The following is a 6,012-nucleotide window of genomic DNA, read 5'->3' as shown; positions in this document are numbered from 1 at the left end:
GTGTGTGCGCGCGCGCGTGCGCACGCTTGTATGTGAAAGAGAGCAAGAGCAAGAGAGAGAGCTCAAAGAACAGGATGTTGTCTACCTGTCTTCTCACACTTCAATTAAAATGAACTCAGCAATTTAGCAACTAATGTCCCATAGAAATTACCACAACATTTGATCATCTGCTCAAATTCCAACACAGGGTTCAAGTGGAAAGGACAAAAACCTTGGAAAAACCTCAGGAGATTTGAGTTATACTGGTAATGCAAACAGATTTTGTTAAAGCCCTTAGTAATCCTTCTATCCTCCTTAGCCTGCTACCTTTAGAGTCACCAAGCAAGGCTTAACTAGTTTCCGAAGGAGTTGATACAGACAAATTTACATGTCATCCTGTGGGACAAAATGAAACTGACAAAGTAAAAAGAACAAAAGCTCTATGATATGATCAAAACACTAGCACTATTAACATGCAATCACAACTGAACACTGCCCTTGAGTGAGTTCTTCTACTCTGTCTTCCTGCCTCATATGATCCTCTTCAACAGCCTTTTTCTTTTCTTTTTGTGGTAATAAAGATTGAAGCCAGTGCCTTGCACGTGCTTGCTAACACTTTTCCACTTGAGCCATGCCCCAGCTCTTTGGTTAGTACATTGTTTTTGAGTTAAGCACCTCACTAACTTTGTCCAGCCAGCCACCAATATCCAGTCTTCCTGCCTCCTATCCCATGCTGCATATGAACCACATCTGACTGTCCAATTGAGCAATCTTTTTATTTTTATTTTTTACAATATTAGGAATAAAGAATCCAGAGACACACGTGAAGCATAGTGCCATTGAACCACACCTCCATCCTCCTGAATAAACTTTTGTTGTTCTTTTTGTCAGTCGTGATGCCTAAATTCTGGGCCTGGGTGCTGTCCCTCAAGTCTTCAGCTCAAGGCTAGCACTCAACTACTCACAGAGCCACTTCCGGCTTTTTCTGCTTATGTGGTGCTGAGGAATCGAACTCTGAGCCTCATGCATGCGAGGCAAGCACTCTACCACTAAGCCACCTTCCTAGCCCCCTGAATAATACTGTTCTTAACTAAATACTGACGTTTTTGCAGTCTTGGGATTGAACTCCAGGCCTGGGTGCTGTTCCTGCACTTTTTTTGCACAAGGCTAGTGCTCTACCACTTAAACCAGAGTTCCACTTCTGGCTTTTTTTCTGCAGACCTGGAGCTTGAATTCAGGGCCTGGTCACTGACCCTGAGCTTTTTTTGCACAAGGCTAATGCTTTATCACTTGAACCACAGATCCACTTCCAGTTTTTGGTTGTTAATTAGGAATAAAAGTTTCATTGACTTGTCTGCCCTGGTTGGCTTCAAACCACAAGCCTAAAATTTTGGCCTCTTGAATAACTAGAATTAGAAGCATGAGACTGGTACCCATCCCCAAATACCGCTTATTTTTCCCTAACACCTTATTCAAGATCCCAAAGTACTTGCTGAAGTACAAAACACCCAATGTTATGTCCAAAGATGTCCAATATTTACTTGATATGTTCTAGGTCAGAGAATGGATTGGATTATGTGAAGTTGGTGCTTTGTCTTTATGTGGATTTGTATGTGTTCTCTGGTATACAGGACTTGATTTTCAACACTTTATTCCTAAAATCTCTTTTAAGTCATTGTGTAAGTATTGATCATTGCAATGTACCTTTTTACCAGGACCACAACTTGAACTCAGGGTCTTATACTTTTAGTCACATGTTGGTGCTCTATTACCTGAGCTTCCCACTCCATGTAATGTAACTTTCATTCTTGGTTCTAGAGAATGATTTTTGATAGCTAATTTTTGACCAAAAAAAACTTTTTTAAAAAGATTTTTAAAAATTTTGTATTATGAAAATACCGTACAGAGGAGTTACCATTACATGGGCAAGATAATGAGTACATTTCTTATCAAGCATTTTTGCTTCCTCCTTTGTTTCCCCTTCCTATCCCTTCCCATACCCTGCCCCCTTACCCCCACCCATATTCCCCCCCCCCCCACCCGGCCAGTAGTAAAGTTCATTTTTCAACATAACGACTTGTACATCTCATTGTTGCGATGGGTCCACCTGTATCCTTATTTAAACGATTTTTTATTTCCTTCTCTAAAATAGTGTTACATTTATTTCAAAACGTGCTAAGTAATATTTCCCAAACATCTTCCTCTAATTTTACCAGAGGAATGCTTAAAGCTGAACAGTCTTATTCATATTGAGGGAGAGGCAGAAAGGGAAAGAATAAGCACATAGGGAGGTGTTGTCCTTTCTCTATCCTGAAAACCCTGGAAAACAGCTTGACTGAAAATTGTTCATCCTTAGTAACTAAAGTGTAAACAAAAGTTTCCTACAGTTATTTTCTACACTAAGAATGAATAATCAAATGATGTTGAAGTGACAACCAGAATGGCACAATGGCTTCTCATATGGCTCTAAGGAACTGAGCAAAGATTATCTCATCAGCATTCCACCTCAGGTTTTTTTGCCCAGCTCTCTCTCTTAGCCCTTTGAATGCTTTGAGTTATGGAAGAAATTGATCTTATTCCTGTTAAAAACTTTATAAGACCGGGTACTGGTGGCTCATGCCTGCCATCCTAGCTACTCAGAAAGCTGAGAATCTGAGGATTGCTGTTTGAAGCCAGCCTGAGCAAAAAAGTCTATGAGACTTTTATCTTCAATTAACCACCAGAAAATCAGAAGTGGAGCTGTGGCTCAAAGTGGTAGAGCACTAGCCTTGAGCAAAAAGAGTTCAGGAAAACTTACCCCCCCCCCAAAAAAAAACTTCATAAGTTAGTCCACACTAGACTCTTCACAGAAGCAAATGGTTATCTCTGAAAAATTAATTATAATGGTGACATTTCAAATAGGAAAAGATAAGACAGGGAACAGTATCCTCTTACACGTGTCCATGGAAATAACATCCCACCTCCCAAGTGAACTGTGAGAACACTCAGTGTTACATAGGTTAAAAACAAATCCTAACCCTTTGTTGTCCCTGAACAACTCTGAACAAATCATCCACAAACTTAAGAATAGAGCAACCCACATCTGACAGCACAAGCACACCATGTATTCTTCTTTTCTGTCTCTGTTTTGTTCTGTGTTACTAAAATAGTACACCTGTCAAGGCATCCAAGTACAGTGGGGTTCAGCACAACTAAAACTGTATTAAAAAAACAGATAAATTATAAGGTAATAGTACAACTCTTACATCCAGTACTTCTTTGTCATCTCACAAATGAGCTGACAGCTAAGCCAGCCCACTAGTGCAGTGTTGAAAAATACTTACATCTTCACTCTTATGTTACACTGGTACAAAACCTGACTTCAGCAAATTCAAAGCTTTACACTGATCCTGAAATATAGAGAAAAAGGAAACTGACATGGTTATCTTCCTTCTTTCATGTTATACCCACAAGAGAGATAAAGAAGAAAAGTGAGACCGGGAAGTAATGGAGAGAATAAAAGTATCAATCGACCCAAAAGTTAAGGAATAGGCTCTAAGATCAAGTATACATTAATAGAAGCTGAGGAATCTGATTGTTTATTGCCTATTTCTTATAATTAATTATAAAGTCCTCTGTGGAAGGGTTTTATGTACCTTGTTCACCATTGTATCTTCAGTATCTAGTACACAGTAAATGCTAAATGTATTTTTGAGTGAATGAATAAAGTTTATGGTCCCAAGAAAATAAGAGTAGGGCACAGTGGCTTTAGCTTGTAATTCTAATTACTTGGGAGTAAGAGATAGGGAAATCATGATTTGAGGCTAGCCAGGCAAAAATAAATGTACATAAGACTCCATCACCACTAATGACTGAATGCAATGGTTCCTGCCTGTCATCCCAGCAACAGAGGCACACACAAATACAAGGATTTGGTCTAAGCATGAAGCAAGACCTTATCTCAAAAATAACTAGTGAGCTGAGCACCAGTGGCTCACACCTATAATCTTAGCTACTCAGGAAGCCGAGCTCTGTGGATCATGGTTCAAAGCCAGGTAAAGCAGGAAGTCCATGAGATCTTTATCGCCAATTAACTACCTTTTAAAATGTTAGATGTGGGGCTGTGGCTCAACTGCTATAGCATAAGCCTTGAGCAAAAAGAATATATAGAAACATTACTTAGGCCCTGAGTTCAAATCCCAGGACCATAACAAAAAAACATAATAACCAGTGCTAAAAGGGGCTAGCAGGAAGTTGGCTCAAATAGTAGTGTACTTGCCTAGTAGGTACAAGGCCTTAGTTCAAACTCCTGTACTGAAAAAATAAACAAAGGTACACTCTGTCATCTAGAGAAAAGTGAGTATGTTCTCTGACCCATCTTCCACACTCTATGTTTTGCCATTCAATTGTTTTCTCTCTGAATCTCATTATCTTCATCTGTGAAATGGAGTTGAAGCAGATGACCCTTAAGGTTACTTTTACTCTAAAAATTCGTGTTTTAAATAAAAATCAAAGGTGTTTCTTTAGAGAGAAACAGAAAAGGACTCAAATCACTTTTATGCTAGAAACAAGATCAAACAATAGGGGAAAAATCCTTGTTCTTGTTTTAAAATAACCTAAGAAATAAAAACCGTAGAATCTAGGAAGAAAGCTTCACAGTTTAAAGAAAACTACAACCTTTTAGAGTATAGCTGCCATTTAAATAAAGCACAAAAGCATTGAAAGTAAGAAAAACTGTCATCCAAGGTTCAAAGTGTCTTCTTATCTAAACCTGTCACCTCCTCAGGTCTCTGAGAGGTGACGGAATTTTGCATGTGTATACCCCATCTGAGGTGATAATTGTCTTCATTTCAAAAACCCTAGGCTATTCTCAGACCTAGACAGATTAAAAACATGATGCCAATGGTGGTCAGTTTTATACAGTGGCTCTGACATTTTAAAATCTTTTTCTGTAACCTTTCAAAACTAACTTTGTTCTTCCACTAGCTCATCTGTAAGTGTGAATTCTCCTGTGAAAGCGTTATAATGTTGTCACATGTGGTGAGTTTACACATTCTCGCCACACTTCATAAAGTTCACTTCCTTTTTTAAAGCAAGATAAAAATGTCTTAATATCTTTTAAAAAAATAAAGAGTATATCCCTTGGTAATACCTGGTTTACTTATGTGTAGCTAATATTTGGCTTACTTATGTGACTACTATTTTTTTAAGTGAGAGACTAAAGACAGGTACTTGTACTTAAGCCTGTTTAAAATATATTTCATTTTCAAGGCCAAGCGTTAGTGAGTCACGCCTATAATCCTAGCTTCTTGGAAGGATGAGATTTGAGGACTGCAGTCCAAAGCCAGCCAGACAGGAAAGTCCATGAGACTTTTATCTCCAATAAACTACTCAAAAAAAGCCAGAAGTAGAGCTGAGTCTCAAATGGTAGAGCACTAGCCTTGAGCAAAAGCTCAAGGACAGCACCCAGGTCCTCATTCAAGCCCCAGGACTGGCACAAAATAAACATGTTTATTTTTTCAGTCATTTATGAACATCCAATAACATATGCCAAATTATGGAGTAGATATTTATTTTTATTATTTTTACACGTTTTTTATTGTAAAACTAGTGTACAGAGGAGTTTCAGTTACATGAGTAAGGTAATGAGTACATTTCCTATTGAGCATTGTTACCTCCTCCTTTGTTTTTCTCCTACCATGCCTTCCCTCCCCATGGAGCAGATATTTTAAATGTAGAAAAATGGTGTACCTATACTTAAGTGCTCACTGCCCAGTGAAGCAAGCAAACAGATTATTGTAATTTACTGAAAGGCTGTATTATAGTCTGAAAATGAAATGCCTCCCATAGGCCTATGTATGAAATGTTGTGCTCCAGATATTGGCATTTTTAGGGGAGGTAATAAAAACTGTAGGCAATAGGGCTTAGCTGGGGGAAGTAGTTCACTAGGGTCATGCCTTCAAATGCTATATCCAATCTTTGGTCCTATTTTCCCTGTTTGCTTGATATCGTAAGATGATCTAGTCTGCTCATCCATACCTGCCATGCCATGAT

This window comes from Dipodomys spectabilis, unplaced genomic scaffold (assembly GCF_019054845.1).
Source record: "Dipodomys spectabilis isolate Male_0828 unplaced genomic scaffold, ASM1905484v1 ptg000071l, whole genome shotgun sequence".
NCBI lineage: Eukaryota > Metazoa > Chordata > Mammalia > Rodentia > Heteromyidae > Dipodomys > Dipodomys spectabilis.
Note: the sequence above shows the minus strand (reverse complement) of the source record.